This window comes from Dermochelys coriacea, chromosome 1 (assembly GCF_009764565.3).
Source record: "Dermochelys coriacea isolate rDerCor1 chromosome 1, rDerCor1.pri.v4, whole genome shotgun sequence".
Lineage (NCBI taxonomy): Eukaryota > Metazoa > Chordata > Testudines > Dermochelyidae > Dermochelys > Dermochelys coriacea.
In genome coordinates this window covers 288,667,694-288,686,184 of record NC_050068.2, presented here as the reverse complement: position 1 = coordinate 288,686,184, position 18,491 = coordinate 288,667,694, and the positions used below count along the sequence as shown (strand labels likewise).

At 42.0% G+C, this 18,491-nt stretch overlaps 1 long non-coding RNA gene across 1 annotated transcript; it reads left to right on the top strand.

Annotated features, from left to right (window-relative positions):
• Nucleotides 1-229: 229 nt before the first annotated feature.
• On the top strand, nucleotides 230-7,088 carry LOC122456074. The gene is made up of 3 exons (XR_006274718.1): nucleotides 230-349; nucleotides 2,790-2,865; nucleotides 6,983-7,088. It is a non-coding gene; the product is annotated as an uncharacterized LOC122456074 (long non-coding RNA).
• The last annotated feature ends 11,403 nt before the right edge of the window (nucleotides 7,089-18,491 follow it).

Here is an 18,491-nt window from a genome sequence, read left to right as displayed (position 1 = left end):
TATGTTTGTTTGTAATTTAATTATAAATATTAAGAACAACTTAGGAAATATTTGTGAAATACCTGAAAACAATGAATGGACTTTTCTTGTCATAGCCATTTAGAAATGTATAAGGGAGTTTCCTAGTAGATACTTGCAGTGTGATGCAATCCCTTCTTTTAAAATGATCCATTATATTGTGTTCGGTGGGGTTTCCCCTCATCCTCCCTGCTCTTTTATTGCCATTCATCACTGTGGTGAGTAAGCAAACCATTTTTCTTTAATCACAGAAATAGGAGTACCCATGGCAAAGTCTATATGCAAATTCAGACTTACCTCCTCTGTCCTGCCTCCGGATCATTATGAGTGGGTGAGAAAATCTGTTCTATATCAATCCAGCCACAGATGCCAGTTTACCTTAAACTGGGCTTGTTAATGACAATTTGGGTGCCAAGAATTTCCAGTTCAGGTTTGAATTTTAAATGCAAACCAGAAATGTGCAACAACTTTAGTTTTTAGATGCTGTGCAATAATCTAAAGTGCAGCCATGATGTGTTTCCTCTTGATCTGACAGGAAATAAGACTGCCTATTGAAAAGCTACTGTGGGCAGTCTGTGAATACATTTTATTTTTAAGTTACATTTCTTGTCTTTTCAGTGATCTTAACTACCGAAGTTGAGATGCCTTGGTGGGTGCTTGAGAATATACTGATTTGGGTACTGTGAAAATCCCTAAAACTCAAAAAAAAAAATTAACAAGCAAATGAACATGAAATAACATTTAGAATGCCAAAGAATTTAGCGGAAATAATTTGTTTCTGCTTTGAGCATGGCATTGAGTCTCTGCCCCAAAAAACTTATTGACCTATTCATAAAATGAGAAAACAACGGGTGGGAAAAGCAAATGTGTAGAAGAACAAAGTCAGTAATTAATTACCAGAATTTAGCTTAGAATTTATCTTAGAATTTAGAATTTAGAATTACCAAAACATAGACAGTACTGCTTAAAAGTGGCAAGATTTTTTTTAATGTTTAAAAACATCTGTATGAATTAAACATTTGTTTGGAATTGGATAGCTTTCCTTATGTAGGCACCAATCCTGCAAACACTTACACATCTGCTTAACTGTATGCATGTGAGTAGTTATGGACTTCAGTGCAGCTGTTCACAAGTACAAAGTTAAGTATTTGCAGGATCAGGGCTACAGTTTTCAGTGGTGCTGACCTTTCTAAATATAACTGGACTAGGAGCCCATACTATTAGGCCACATTCTATTTTTTTCCTCCCCCCCATGGATAGATTCTACATCACAGGTTACTGACTATGCTGAGGGTAACACTGGTGAACACTTGTCAGGAAATCTGCTTAAGCAATGGGATCTTTCTGGTCTTGCTGGGAATGTAAAAATGCTGATTACAATATGGTTAGTCATCTAATAATGGCAGCTGAGTTTCAATAGATTTTTGTGAGTGCGATTGTATTTATGTAATGGTTTGGTAAAACACATGAAATCCTGGGTGATATCTATGAAAAACACGTACATTAAACATTTGCAGGCTACTACTTGGTCTCCACCCTTTTTTACATAAATATATACAAGAGGTCTGCAGGGTTCTTGCCTCAGTCCCTGTGCACCTTCAGTACAGTACACTGCTATATTATCCAGACTCAATGTAAAGTAAAGCCCTTCTTAGGTTTAAAAGACTAACAAAAACATGTACAAATTGAATTATGTACATTGAGATTGTTAAAGATTCATAACTCAGTCAAATCAAAATTAGTTTTTATCAAGACACCAAAGGCCCCCCTATTTCCACAGCAAGTGTCAGCTGTCAAAACCCAGCCATTTTGGCTGTATAGTTGCTCGGAAAAGGACACAAGACATTTTTATAACTGGAGAAAAGTGTGGATTATTTTCACTCCCCCACAATGAAAAATGGCAAATCAATTTTGACCAGATGCTTCAGAAATGTTCACCTTTTGGCAGATTCAAGCCTCCAACATTTCTCAATTTGAAAAGTTCTGAGCAACAGAAAGCAGAGTCTTAGAATGGAACTATTCAGCAACCTTAGCCAAGGCGATCACGTATATTGCAGTGCTTCACATAAATAAAATGCTCTATAAATAACAATAATTGTAGCATAATGCCTTGAATTATACCTAAGGAAGGCTGAGCTGCACAGACAGCCTCATCCCCTGTATTACACATAACGAAGGTAGTGGCATGTATTACGTATACAAGGATGCAATGGGAACAGGACATGGGTCAGCTGGGAAAGGGGTGGATTCACAGGATCCAGCACTGCATGGGTTTGCTGGTCCTCCTGCTATGTCCTGCATGGTTGCTCTGGGCTAGGGATGCCCAGAACTACTTCGTCTATGGGTAGAAAGTGACTCCCCAGCTAATCTGTGGACTTGGATGGGGTATGTTTCTTGCTCAGTCTAGCTATCCAAATTGAGCACTGTTCTGAGGTCCTAATTATTAAAATACATACTTTAGAAAGAAGTGAACTTCTATATGTCTGTAAAGACATACTGGAGCTTTATCACAATGAAAGTGGATTCATAGTTTTGGAGACCAGAAGGGATCATTATGATCATCTACTTTAATGTCCTGCGTAACACAGGCAATAGAATTTCACCCAGTAATTCCAGCATTGAGCCCAATAACTTGTTGTCAACCTAAAACATATAGAAAGAGATTTGGTCTTAAAATACAGGCTCCAAGTGTTAGTGAATTTACCACTTTGCCTGTTGAGCTTTTCTAATGGTTAATTACCCTCACTTAAAAATTTACATTTTATTTCTAGTGAACCTTTGCACCATTGGATCTTGTACTTTCTTCTGCTTGAGTGAAGAACCCTATTGCATTTTCTCCCTGTGCAGGTAATTATAAAACCATGATTAAATTGCCTCTTCGTCACCCTCTCTTTGATAGGGCTAAATAGATTGAGTTCCTTTAGTATCTCATTGCAAGGCATGTTTTCCAGACCCCCTCAGTTACTCTTATAGCTCATCTCCACATCCTCTCCAGTTTTAAAAACGTGAACACCAGGACTGGTCACAGTCTACTAGTGGTGAATTCATCAATGCCATATACTGAGGTCATATCAGCTATTTCCTCCTGCTCAGTATTCCCATTTATGCCTGCAGGAATCATGTTAATCAGGATTCATGGTTCTTTTACCACAGTATCTTACTGGCTTTCAACGGTGATTCCCTAAGACCGTCTCAGAGTCACTCTTTCCACAATGCAGTCCCCCATTCATAAGTGTGGCCTACATTTTTAGGTGAAATCCTAGCCCCATTCAATGGGCAAAATTCCCATTCACTTCAATGAGGCCATGATGTTACTTTTTACTCCTTGATATTTGATCTTGCATTTGGCTGTATTAAAACACATATTGTTTGATTATGCCCAGTTTACCAAGCAATTCAGATCACTCTGTGTTAGCAACCTTCCTCCTCATTATTTACCACCCCACCAGTCAGCTGCAAACTTTATCAGCAATAATTTTATATTTTCTTCCAGATCACTGATGATCATAATGAATAGTGTATGACTGGGAACCAGCCCCTGCAGGCCCCCACTTGTTGACAATTCCTTATTATTAACATAAAAACATAAGAATGGCCCTAATGGGTCAGACCAAAGGTCCATCTAGCCCACTATCCTGTCTTCCGACAGTGGTCAATGCCAGGTACCCCAGAGGGAATGAACAGGTAATCATCAAGTGATCCATCCCCTGTTGCTATTCCCAGCTTCTAGCAAACAGAGGCTAGGGACACCATTCCTGCCCATTCTGGCTAATAGCCATTGATGGACCTATCCTCCATGAATTTATCTAGTTCTTTTTTGAACCCTGTTATGGTCTTAGCCTTTACAACATCCTCCTGCAAGGAGTTCCACAGGTTGACTGTGTGTTGTGTGAAGAAACACATCCTTTTATTTGTTTTAAACCTGCTGCTTATTAATTACATTTGGTGACCCCTAGTTCTTGTGTTATGAGAAGTAATAAACAACACTTCCTTATCTACTTTCTCTACACCAGTCATGATTTTATAGACCTTAATCATATCTCCCCTTAGCCATCTCTTATCCAAGCTGAAAAGTCCCAGTCTTATTAATCTCTTCTCACACGGAAGCTGTTCCAAACCCCTAATTGTTTTTGTTGCCCTTTTTTGAACCTTTTCCAATTCCAATATATCTTTTTTGAGATGGGGCGACCACATCTGCACACAGTATTCAAGATGTGGGCGTACCATGGATTTATATAGAGGCAACATGATATTTTCGGTCCTATTATCTATCCCTTTCTCAATTATTCCCAGCATTCTGTTCACTTTTTTGACTGCCGCTGCACATTGAGTGGATATTTTCAGAGAACTAGCCACAATGACTCCAAGATCACTTTTCTTGAGTGGTGGTAACAGCTAATTTAGACCCTATCATTTTATATGTATACTTGGGATTATGCTTTCCAACGTGCATTACTTTGCATATATCAACATTAATTTCATCTGCCATTTTGTTATCCAGTCACCCAGTTTTGAAAGATCCTTTTGTAGCTCTTCGCAATCTGCCTGGGTCTTAACTATCTTTAGTAATTGTGTATCATCTGCAAATTTTGCCACCTCACTATTTACCCTTTTTTCCAGATCATTTATGAATATATTGAATAGGACTGGGCCCAGAACAGACCCCTGGGGGACACCACTATTTACCTCTCTTCATTTTGAAAACTGACCATTTATACCTACCCTTTGTTTCCTATCTTTTAAGCAGTTACCAATCCATGAGAGCACCTTCCCTCTTATCCCGTGGCATTCTTATCCCTCTTACTTTGTGTGAGAGCTTTTAGTGAGGGATCTTGTCAAAGGCTTTCTGAAAATCTAAGTACACTATATTCACTGGTTCCCCCTTGGTCCACATGCTTGTTGACCTCCCTAAAAGAATTCTGGTAGTTTGGTGAGGCATGATTTCCCTTTATTAAAACCATCTTGACTCTTCCTCAACAAATTATGTTCATCTATATGTCTGACAATGTTGTTCTTTATATGAGTTTCAAACAGTTTTCCCAGTATTGAAGTCAGGCCTACAGGCCTGTAATTGCTGGGATCACCTCTGGAGCCCTTTTTAAAAATTGGCATCACATTAGCTATCCTCCAGTCATCTGGTACAGAAGCTGATTTAAATGATAGGTTACAGACTACGTTAGTAGTTCTGTAATTTCACATTTGAGTTCCTTCAGAACTCTTGGGTGAATACCATCTGGTCCTGGTGACTTGTTGCTGTTTAATTTATCAATTTGTTCCAAAACCTCCTCTAATGATACCTCAATCTGGGACAGTTCCTCAGATTTGTCACCTAAAAAGAATGGCTCAGGTTTGGGAATCTCTCTTACCAGGGCCGGCTCCAGGCACCAGCTTTCCAAGCAGGTGCTTGGGGCAGCATTCAGAATGGGGTGGCAGTCCGTGTCCCGTGACAGCAATTTGGCAGCAGCCCTGCCACTGTTGCGGCGGCGGCAATTCGGTGGCAACTGCTTGGGGCGGCAAAATTGGTAGCGCCACCCTGACCCTTACATCCTCAGCCGTGAAGATCGATGCAAAGAATTCATTTAGTTTCTCCGCAATGGCCTTATCATCCTTGAGTGTTCCTTTAGCATCTTGATCGTCCAGTGGCCCCACTGGTTGTTTAGCAGGCTTCCTACTTCTGATGTACTTCAAAAAAATTGCTATTACTTTTTGAGTCTTTGGATAACTGTTCCTCAAATTCTTTTTTGGCCTTCCTAATTGTATTTTTACACTTCATTTGCCAGTGTTTATGCTCCTTTCTATTTTCCTCACTAGGATTTAACTTCCACTTTTTAAAGGATGCCTTTTTGCCTCCCACTGCTTCTTTTACTTTGTTGTTTAGCTGTGGTGTCACTGTTTTGGTTCTCTTACTATGTTTTTAATTTGGGGTATACATTTAAGTTGAGCCTCTATTATGGTGTCTTTAAAAAGTTTCCATGCAGCTTGCAGAGGTTTCACTTTCGGCACTGTACCCTTTAATTTTTGTTTAACTAACCACCTCATTTTTGTGTAGTTCCCCTTTCTGAAATTAAATGCTACAGTGTTGGGCCGCTATGGTGTTTTTCCTGCCACAGGGATATTAAATTTAATTATATTATGGACACTATTATCAAGCAGTCCAATTATATTCAACTCTTGGACCAGATCTTGTGCTCCACTTAGGACTAAATCAAGAATTGCCGCTCCTCTGGTGGGTTCCAGGACCAGCTGCTCCAAGAAGCAGTCATTTAAGGTGTCAAGAAACTTTATCTCTGCATCCCATACTGAGGTGACATGTACCCAGTCAATATGGGGATAACTGAAATCCCCCATTATTATTATTATTGAGTTTTTTTATTTTAATAGCCTCTCTAATCTCCCTGAGCATTTCACAGTCACTATCACCATTCTAGTCAGGTGGTTGGTAATATATCCCTACCGCTATATTCTTGTTATTAGAGCATAGAATTTCTATCCATAGAGATTCTGTGGTACAGTTTGATTCATTTATGATTTTTACTTCATTTGATTCTATGCTTTCTTTCACATATAATGCCACTCCCCCACCAGTACAACCTATTCTGTCCTTCCAATATATTATTAAAGTATTGTGGTCAGTCAGTAGTTTAAATATTCAGGAGTAGAAAATATATTGCAAATGGTATGATAGATCAGTAATGTAGAAAAAATAGCATGCAATTGAGAAACCGTATTATGGCCCCGATCATCCGCCATGTTAGAGTTCCACTTGAGGTAAGAGGTAGAACAAAGGTGGTTTTGTACAGGCAGGGGATAAACTTTGTATGTGCATGAAGGTATTTCTTAATTTAAAATTCACGTAGGCTGCTCTTCTCCAGTCATCATTTTGATCATCCGCTGGTTTGGAATTCACATCTATTATAATTGATTATAGAGAATTTTACGTAAAACAATCTTTCCTCTCATGCAGGGAGAAAAACAAACTGCCTTTTCCACTGACACAGCACACTGTGGTTTCTCATTCACAAATGGTTTTCCTAATATGTAAAGGGTTACACTGCAAATATATGATCAAGTGAGTAATTTACCAAGCCTGTGGTTTATCTCTGTGATCTCTTTATCATCTGGAAAGTGCCACTGGTTATTCCTTAGGTGTTTCACAGGAACAGAGAAACGCATTAACATTTGACATGATAAAATTTGTCTAGGAAATATAACTTGGTTTTTCACTCGTGGTTAGGGTCAAAGAGCTGCGGTGGCGCATATCATTGGTTCTTTCAGGGGTGTTGCAAAGAAGGAAATAACTAGCAATGATATATTAATACTAAATTTGTGCTATTATACATCATCTTCAACAAAACCCTGACCCTGAAGTGTATAACTAACATTTATGTCTTTGATTGGTGGTGGTTGAATAACCCAATCATAGTAGTTAGCAACAGAAATGACTTATTACATCCTTATATGCTGCAACTGAGGTTATTTCCTACTTCCCCCCCACACTCACGCCTTGCCCAGTAGAGAACATATCAGTCACATTTCTACCGTAAGTACCAACAAGCCTTAAAAGAAAAATGTGGGGGACTCAACTATATCAATCAGTTAACATTAATAAATCATTAATAATAATTAATAATAAATGTTGCATTCCTCTAAGAACATGTCTAAAAGCCACTGGAGACCTAACTAGATAGCTAAAAATATGACAATCAGCTATAAGGCAGATAAAAAAATGAGTTGAAGTTCAGAGGAATACTAACTTTTGGATACCTTGATGAAGTTCTAAATCAGGGGTCTCAAACACACAGCCCACGGGGTTATTTTCTGCAGCTCACCCTGCTCCCTGTGGCTCCCCTGCCCCCCCCCAGCATTTACCTAGAGTGGCTCAAGCCTGGTCCGGCGCACACCGGGGGCAAGGCAGGCTCCCCACCTGCCTGCCCTGCCCCCGCGCCGCTCCAGGAAGCTGCTGGGACCTGGGGGGGTGGGGGCAGCATGGGTCTGTGTGTTGCCCTGGCTGCGCCTCCAGGTACTTCCCCCAAAATTCCCATTGGCTGCGGTTCCCTGTTCCCAGCCACTGGGAGCTGCGGGGAGCGGTGGCTGGAGGCGCAGCCAGAGCAACACACCAGACCCCTGTGCCCTCCTCCCCCAGGTTCCGGCTGCTCCCCGGAGTAGCGCGAGGACAGGGCAGGCAGGTGGGGAGCTGCCCCGGTGCGCGCCTGGCCAGAGCCTGCTCCCCGAATCCCTCCTGCACCCCAACCCCCTGCCCTGAGTCCCCTGCTGCACCCCACACCCCAATCCCCTGTCCTGAGCCGTCTGCCACACCCTGCACCCCTCCTGCACCCCCTGGGGGCAGGGAGGGAGCGGAGTTGGGGTGGGGATTTTGGGGAAGGAGTTGGAATGGAGGCAGGGAAGGGGTGGGAAGAGGTGGGACAGGGCGGGGCTTCATGGAAGGGGATGGGGCTGGAGCAGCATGCGGGGTCAGTGATGCTGCCCTCGGGCCAATGTATTAGTCTTCATGTGGCCCGCGTGGTAATTTTGAGTTTGAGACCCCTGTTCTAAATGAATCTCCAGATCTATTGGTATTCACCCATCACCAGTATATTTTACGGTGTTTGTGTAATTCAGTTTGTGTGATCTAGAATCTAGCAAAAGTGGTACACTAAGTAAGCTGGTTCCCAGATTAGTCCCAAGAAATGAGTTAGCATTCTTGGAATTTGCAGTTCCTACAGTACACACCTTTAGATCCAAAGCTGTTATGGAAATTCCCATTTAAATTTTTTAATAAGTCTCTGCCAGTTACAGCTGGCAGCTAGATTTTGGAACAATACAATGGGACTGTTAGTCCACTGATTCTACTGTTCCTGCAGTAGAAGCTATCAGTTAGAAAGCAATAGACACCAGATGAAGAGCCAATGGAGTCTACTGGAATTTCCACTAATGCCCTACAACCAGTTTATGGGTATAATCCAACCCCCTTGAAGTCAATGGAAAGACCCCCATTGACATCAGTGAAGTTAAATAAGGCCCTAAGTAACATATGTCTTAGATGCCTGATCCTGCTGTCATTGAAATCAATGACATAACTCCCTTGGTCTTTACTAGGAATGGATTAGGATCTTGGGCCCAAGACTACAAAAGAACTAACTCCCACTTTAGGTGCATAAATCCCAAATTTAAGAGCTACTGAGAACCTCAAACTTCTGCTAAGCTGCAGACATAGATAGTCATAGATACTAAGGTCAGAAGGGACCATTCTGATCATCTAGTCTGACCTCCTGCACAACGCAGGCCACAGAATCTCACCCACCCGCTCATGCGAAAAACCTCACCTATATCTGAGCAATTGAAGTCCTCAAATCGTAGTTTAAAGACTTCAAGGAGCAGAGAATCCTCCATCAAGTGACCTGTTCCCCATGCTACAGAGGAAGGTGAAAAACCTCCAGGGCCTCTTCCAATCTGCCCTGGAGTAAAATTCCTTCCCGACCCCAAATATGGCAATCATCTAAACCCTGAGCATAGGGGCAAGATTCACCATCCAGATACTACAGAAAATTCTTTCCTGGGTAACTCAGATCCCACCCATCCTTGGAGGTGCCTAAATTTCCACTATTAGGTGTGCCCAAGGCACCTAAGTTTCCACCTCTGGGCATGTGTACTGCTACCACAATCCTAACAGACAATGCCTATCTCATGCCCAAGGCCCATTGGGATCCTCAAACCAGGTGTTGCCCCATGAATCTGACCAGCTGATTCAGGAGGGGTGGAGAAGCCAGGAGGGGTGGAGAAACAGAGAGGGGCGGAGCGTAACTCAGGGGCAAAGGCGGAGCGGAGGTGAGCTAGGGACGGGGATGGGGAGCTGCCAGTGGGGGCTCTGCACCCACCAAATTTTCTCCGTGGGCTCCAGCCCCGGAGCACCCACAGAGTCGGCGCCTAAGGCGCCACTTTTGGCTGTTTGTTAAATTTAGAAGCCCTTTTAGAACCGGTTGTCCCACGAGGGACAACCGGTTCTAAAAAGACTTCTAAATTTAACAACCGGTTCCAGCGAACTGGTGCAAACTGGCTTCAGCTCACCACTGCCTATACCGGAAAGCTACTGACCGCTATACTTACCTACATGCCTCCAGCGTCCATCCAGGACACATCACACAATCCATTGTCTATAGCCAAGCCCTAAGATACAACCGCATTTGCTCCAGTCCCTCACACAGAGACAAACACCTACAAGATCTTTATCAAGCATTCTTAAAATTACAATACCCACCTGGGGAAGTGAGGAAACAGATTGACAGAGTGAGACGGGTACCCAGAAATCACCTACTACAGGACAGGCCCAAAAAGGAAAATAACAGAACACCTCTGGCCATCACGTACAGCCCCAAGCTAAAACCTCTCCAGCACATTATCAATGATCTACAGCCTATCCTGGAAAACGATCCCTCACTCTCCCAGACCTTGGAAGGCAGTCCAGTCCTAGCTTACAGACAGCCCCCCAACCTGAAGCAAATACTCACCAGCAACTACACACCACACCACAGAAACACTAACCGAGGAACCAATCCCTGTAGCAAACCTCATTGCCTACTCCGTCCTCATATCTACTCTAGTGACACCATCAGAGGAGCCAACCACACCAGCCACATGATCAGAGGTTCATTCACTTGCACGTCTACTAATGTGATATATGCCATCCTGTGCCAGCAATGCCCCTCTGCCATGTACATTGGCCAAACTGGACAGTCCCTATGTAAAAGAATAAATGGACACAAATCGGCCATCAGGAATGGTATCACTCAAAAGCCAGTGGGAGAACACTTCAATCTTCCTGGACATTCTTTAACAGATTTGAAACTAGCTATACTTGAACAAAAAAACTTCAAAAACAGACTTCAAAGAGAAACAGCAGAACTAAAATTCATTTGCAAATTTAACACCATTAATTTGGGCTTGAATAGGGACTGGGAGTGGCTGGCTCATTACAAAAGCAGCTTTGCCTCTCCTGGAATTGACACCTCCGCATCTATTATTGGGAGTGGACTACATCCATCCTGATCAAATTGGCCCTGTCAGCACTGGTTCTCCACTTTTGAGGTAACTCCCTTCTCTTCATGTGTCAGTATATTTATGTCTGCATCTGTAATTTTCACTCCATGCATCTGAAGAAGTGAGGTTTTTACCCACGAAAGCTTATGCTCAAATAAATCTGTTAGTCTTTAAGGTGTTGTTTTTACTAAAATAAAAACAGCTATCATTTTCCATAGTGAAAGATGCCTCTTTTCACTGTCTCATAATTCATTGACTGTTTTAGTTCTCATATGAGTCTATTCTCCACTTGATGTACCACACATAATTCCTAGTTAGCATTGCACAAGCTTTTCATGGCAGAACTGTTGCACTTAGTTTACAGATTTATTACAGAAGCAAAATTCTCTACATTTCAGCAAACCCTGGGAAGTCCAAGGGTGGATGTAAAATCCACTGTATTTAATTTGGTTAGACCCAGTGAATATCTGGATCCCTGCTCACATTAGTACTCACCACTGCCCCACTCTCCTCATCCATGTGGGCACTAATGATACAGCCACGTATGACTCGAAATAGATCAGCAGTGACTACAGGAATCTGGGAGCAAGGGGAAGGAGTTAAGAGCACATGTAGTGTTGTCATCCATCCTCCTGGATGAGGGTAAGGGCTTAGGCAGGGACAAGCACATCCTGGAGATTAATGCACGGCTGCACAGAGGGCTTTGGCTTCCTTGATCATGGGATGTTGTTCTAAGCAGGAGGTCTGCTGAAAAGAGGTGGGGTCCATCTGACCAAAAAGAAGAGCATCTTTGCATACTGACTCCCCGATTTAATGAGGAGGACTTTAAACTCGGTTCAAAGGGGGCAAGTGACAAAAGCCCATAGGCAAGTATAAAAAAGACAACCTTAACAGAGGACTAGATGTTGTGAGTGGCATGGGAAATTACAATAGGGTCATAGGAGCAACAAGAGGGAAATCAATGGAGGAATTTGCTCAACATCTTAGGTGTCCATGCAAAAATGCAAGGAGTAGGGGGAATAAACAGGAAGAACTGGAAGTATTAGCACATAACCTAAATAATGATTTAAATGCCATCAGCAGAGACTTGATGGGATAAATCTCGTGACTGGAATATTGGTATAGAGGGGTATAAGCTTGTTCAGGAAAGGCAGGCACATAAAAGAAGGGAGGAGGTGTTGCATTATACATCAGAAAGAAGGTGAGAGGTGTGAATATAAAAGGAGAAAAAAAAGGGAGATGTCATTGTAGGGGTCTACCATAAAGCACCAATTCAGGAAGAGGAGGTGGATGAGGCATTTCTAGAGCAAATAATAGAAATATCCAAAACACAAGACCCCATAGTAATGAGGGACTTTCACTACTCAGACATTTGTAGGAAAAATAAAATGGCAAAACGCAAAATTTCCAATAAGTTCTTGGACTATATTGGACAACTTTTTGCTTCAGGAAGTGGAGGAAGTAAGCAGTGGAAAGCCATTGTAGTCTTGATTCTGACCAACAGGGAGGAACTGGTTGGAAATCTCAAGGTGGAAAACAATTTGAGTGAAAGTGATCATGAGGTGATAGATATGATTCTAAGGAAAGAGAGAGAAGCAGAATAAGGACAATGGATTTCAAAAACCGGACTTTAACAAACTCAGAGAATTGGTAGATTAGGTCCCATGGGAAGAAAATCTAAGGGATAAAGGAGAGTTCAGGAGAGCTGGAAGTTTCTCAAGGAGACAATATTAAAGGCACAACTGAAAACTATCCCAATGTGAAGGAGAGATAGGAAGAATAGTAAGAGGCCAATATGATTCCATCAGCAGCTCTTTAATGACTTGCAAATCAAAAAGGACTGCTACAAAAAGTGGACACATGGACAAATTGCTGAGGAGTACAAACAAAAGCACAGGCATGCAGGGCCAAAACCAGAAAGGCTAAGGCCCAGAATGAGTTACACCTAGCAAGGGACATAAAAAGAAATAAGAAGAGGTTTTTAAAATACATTAGGAACATGAGAAAGACAAAGGAAAGTGCAGCTCCTCTTCTTAGTGGCAAAAGAGAGCTAATAAATGAGGACATCAAGAAAGCCGAGATGTTTAATGCCTATTTTGCTTCAGTCTTCACTGGTGATCAAATAGTCATCACAATTAATGATTAGCAGCAAGAAGGAAAGAATGTAAGACAAAATAGGGAAAGAAAGGGTTAAAGAATATTCAGATAAATTAGATGTCTTCCAGTTAGCAGGATCTGATCAAATTCATCAGAGGGTACTTAAGGAACTAGCTGAAGCAATCTCAGAACCATGAGCAATTGTCTTCAAGAACTCATGGAGGATGGGTGAGGTCCCAAACGACTGGAATAGGGGAAACATAGTATCTGTCTTTAAAAGGGGGAACAAAGAGGACTCAGGTAATTATAGACCAGTCAGCCTAACTTGGATACCAGAAAAGATACTAAAACAAATGATTAAATAATCAGTTTGTAAGCACCTGGAGAATAATAGGGTTAAAAGGCAGCCAGCATAGATTTGTCAAGAACAAATCATGCCACACCAACCTAATTTGCTTCTTTGACAGGGTTACAGGCCTAATGGTGGGGGGGAAGCAATGTATATGATATATCTTGATTTTAATAAGGCTTTTGACACAGTCCCACATTATCATAAGCAAACTAGAGCAATGTGGTCCAGATGGAATTACTATAAGGTGGGTGCACAGCTAGTTGAAAGACCATATTCAAAGAGTAGTTATCAACAGTTTGCTGTCAAACTGTGATAATGTATCTGATGAGGTCCCACAGGGTTCAGTCCTGGTTCTGGTACTATGCAATATTTTCATTAAGAACTTGCAGTGGAGAGTATGCTTATAAAATGTGTAGATGATATCACGTTGAGAGAGGTCGCAAGCACGTGGAGGACAGGATTAGAATTGAAAATGACCTTGTTACATTTGGGAATTGGTCTGAAATCAACAAGGTGAAAGTCAGTAAAGATACTAGGAAGGAAGGAAAAATCAGATGCACAGTTACAAAATAGGGAAAGGATCTGGGGGTTATCGTAGATCACAAATTGAATATTAGTGAACAATGTGATGCAGTTGTGAAAAAGGCTAATATTCTGTGGTGTATTAAAAGGAGTATCATATATAAGACCTGAGAGTTAATTGTCCTGTTCTACTTGACCCTGGTGTGGCCTCAGCTGGAGTTCTGTGTCCAGTTCTGGGCACCCAACTTTAGGAAAGATGCGGACAAATTGGAAGTGGTCCAGAAGAGAGCAACAAAAATGATAAAAGGTTTAGAAAACCTGACCTCTGCGGAAAGGTTCAAAAAACTGGACATTTAGTCTTGAGAAAAGGGAAGAACCTGATAACAGGCTTTAAATATATTATCATATTTAAAGAGAGAAAGGTGATAAAGTGTTCTCCATGTCCACTGAAGGCAGGACAAGAGGTAATGGGCTTAATCTGCAGCAAGGGAGGTTTAAGTTAGATATTAGGAAAAACTTTTTAACTGTAAGGATATTTGAGCACTGGAATAGGCTTTCAAGGGAGGTTGCAGAATCCCCATCATTAGGGTTTTTAAAGACAGGTTAAACAAACATCTGTCAGGGATGGTCTGGATTTACTTGGTCCTGTTTCAGTGCAGGAGGCCTGACTTGAAGACTTCTTAAGTTCCAGTCCAGCTCTACATTTCTATGATTTTATACATTGAATTAAAAAGTTCCATAGCTTGGCCTTTTCAACAGCATGTTTTCACTGTTCATTAATGCCTCTCAGAGTCACTCTAATACTGCTAACTATGACAAGATTTTTTTGATGTTCTTGGGGTTGAAATAATGGTTTTCATAGAATTCCCCTGTAATTTAACATTACTGTCAACTCACTGTAAAATGTCACCAAGTTTTTTACTACCATGACAGTCTCCAACATTCAATCTATATTATAATATTTATTATCTTTCTTTCCCTGCCAGTAATGCTTCTCATGGACCTACTGCAGCTCTCCAAGTTTCCAACTCTCTCTATAATCTTAGAAGGAAACATAGGAAAGAGTACGCCAGGCATTAACTTCAAAGATAAAAACTTAATGAAAGTAAATAAGATCCTCACCAGTTATTTGTCTGTGGCTTATGCTCCTCTATCATTTACACCTATTGTTGCTCTTCATTAGCAGGTGCTACCACAGCAGCCTTACATTAAAAAGTAGCTGGGCTGAAACTGGGGAGATGCACCAGAAAAAAGGACTCCTACCTGAGGCCAGGCAGTGACTGCAGAGCCATTCCACAGCTACAGTAGCACCCACTCTCTGAATAGATACGGCGCTACACATATCCTGTCTCATACTACCCATCATGAAATAGGGGACATGGGATAGGATATGTGCTGTACCTTGTCGTGCCCTGCCCATCCCTGGATGCTGGCCATAATGGAGCTGAGCTCTATGCTGCACAATTGTGGGGGTGCGATCCATGTACCCCACGCCCTGCACCATGGAACTGCACAGGTTCTGTTAGCAGGAGACCCCACAGGGCCATTTGAGCTGGATTTGCCCTCTAGTTTAGTTAATTCAAACCTAAAACAAGAAATAAATTATAAGTCTTAGAAGGAAAGTGAGTAACTTTCAAACACATGGGAAATAAGGGAGATGCTGATAAACAGAAGGTGGCCTGGTTTCAGAGTAGCAGCCGTGTTAGTCTGTATTCGCAAAAAGAAAAGCAGTACTTGTGGCACCTTAGAGACTAACAAATTTATTAGAGCATAAGCTTTCGTGAGCTACAGCTCACTTCATCGGATGCATTTGGTGGAAAAAACAGAGGAGAGATTTATATACCCACACACAGAGAACATGAAACAATGGGTTTATCATACACACTGTAAGGAGAGTGATCGCTTAAGATAAGCCATCACCAGCAGCAGGGGGGGGAAAGGAGGAAAACCTTTCATGGTGACAAGCAAGGTAGGCTAATTCCAGCAGTTAACAAGAATATCAGAGGAACAGTGGGGGGTGGGGTGGGGGGGAGAAATACCATGGGAAAATAGTTTTACTTTGTGTAATGACTCATCCATTCCCAGTCTCTATTCAAGCCTAAGTTAATTGTATCCAGTTTGCAAATTAATTCCAATTCAGCAATCTCTCGTTGGAGTCTGTTTTTGAAGCTTTTTTCTTGAAGGATAGCCACTCTTAGGTCTGTGACCGAGTGACCAGAGAGATTGAAGTGTTCTCCAACTGGTTTTTGAATGTTATAATTCTTGACATCTGATTTGTGTCCATTCATTCTTTTACATAGAGACTGTCCAGTTTGGCCAATGTACATGGCAGAGGGGCATTGCTGGCACATGATGGCATATATCGCATTGGTAGATGCGCAGGTGAACGAGCCTCTGATAGTGTGGCTGATGTGATTAGGCCCTATGATGGTATCCCCTGAATAGATATGTGGACAGAGTTGGCAACGGGCTTTGTTGCAAGGATAGGTTCCTGGGTTAGTGGTTCTGTTGTGTGGTGTGTGGTTGCTGGTGAGTATTTGCTTCAGATTGGGGGGCTGTCTGTAAGCAAGGACTGGCCTGTCTCCCAAGATCTGTGAGAGTGATGGGTCATCCTTCAGGATAGGTTGTAGATCCCTGATGATGCTTTGGAGAGGTTTTAGTTGGGGGCTGAAGGTGATGGCTAGCGGCGTTCTGTTGTTTTCTTTGTTGGGCCTGTCCTGTAGTAGGTGACTTCTGGGTACTCTTCTGGCTCTGTCAATCTGTTTCTTCACTTCAGCAGGTGGGTATTGTAGTTGTAGGAATGCATGATAGAGATCTTGTAGGTGTTTGTCTCTGTCTGAGGGGTTGGAGCAAATGCGGTTATATCGTAGCGCTTGGCTATAGACAATGGATCGAGTGGTATGATCTGGATGAAAGCTAGAGGTATGTAGGTAGGAATAGCGGTCAGTAGGTTTCCGATACAGGGTGGTGTTTATGTGACCATCGCTTATTAGCACCGTAGTGTCCAGGAAGTGGATCTCTTGTGTGGACTGGTCCAGGCTGAGGTTGATGGTGGGATGGAAATTGTTGAAATCATGGTGGAATTACTCAAGAGCTTCTTTTCCATGGGTCCAGATGATGAAGATGTCATCAATGTAGCGCAAGTAGAGTAGGGGCATTAGGGGACGAGAGCTGAGGAAGCGTTGTTCTAAGTCAGCCATAAAAATGTTGGCATACTGTGGGGCCATGTGGGTACCCATCGCAGTGCCGCTGATTTGAAGGTATACATTGTCACCAAATGTGAAATAGTTATGGGTCAGGACAAAGTCACAAAGTTCAGCTAGGTGGCCTGAGAGCTCTGAGACAATAAGGGGGGCTTTTTTGTTTGTTGTTTTGAATGGTCACCCTGTGATGCCTGTAGGAGGCAGGACTGGGGAGGCCTCTTGCTGGACTTTAGGACAAGGCATAGTAGTTTCCAGTTTGTTCACATATTCTCTTCTGTGATGATGTGCCAGTTGTTACATTCTCCAGAGGTTAATGTGCAGCTGTAACAAATGAAAAACAGTGACCAAATAGCCGACCAAAACCCAGGATAATCAGTATCCAAAACTTCATTCCTGGTCACCAGGCAAATCATAGATTCTCAGGGTTGGAAGGGACCTCAGGAGCTCATCTAGTCCAACCCCCTGCTCAAAGAAGAACTAATCCCCAATTTTTGCCCCAGATCCCTAAATGGCCCTCTTGAGGATTGAACTCACAACCCTGGATTTAGCAGGCCAATGCTCAAACCACTGAGCTATCCCTCCCTCCTCTCTGCAGGGGAAGGGGATGATTTTTCCCTGTAACATAGTCTCAGGAAAATTATCATTATTGTTATATATTATTTGCATTATGGTAATGCCTAGAGTCCCCAGCTGAGATAAGGGCCCCATAGTGCTACACACTGTATTAAACGCATAGTAAGGGGCAATCTATGCACTGAAGAATTTATACTCTAAATAGACAAAACAGACAAAGAGTGGGGGGAAAGTCAGAAATGCTTCATGCTGACACATTTACTTCAGAGGACTTTCTCTTAGTATTATTATTGTTGTTGTTATTTTATGTGACTAGTGCCAGAAGTGTATGCAGTGCTGTCATTTTGCACCAGTGCAGTATTTCTCAACTGGTCAGTCATGAGTCCCAGGGAGGTCACGAGGAACTGAAAATTTTATTACAACTTGAAGCAAAGAAAATCTCTTTCCCCATGACTGCACACCTTTACCTTTCAAAATCAAGTATTCTCTGAGAACATCTCCAAACATGCACTCACACACACACAACTATATACACTTCTTGTTATCACTGATACATTTTTTACTCTTACTTTTATAATAAAGGTAAGTTACAAAAAATTTTGACTTCGAATAAGGGGTTGCCAATCCAAAAAGATTAAGAAACACTTGCTATGCAAATAAGACCATAGAATATATATATATGCTAACAATGC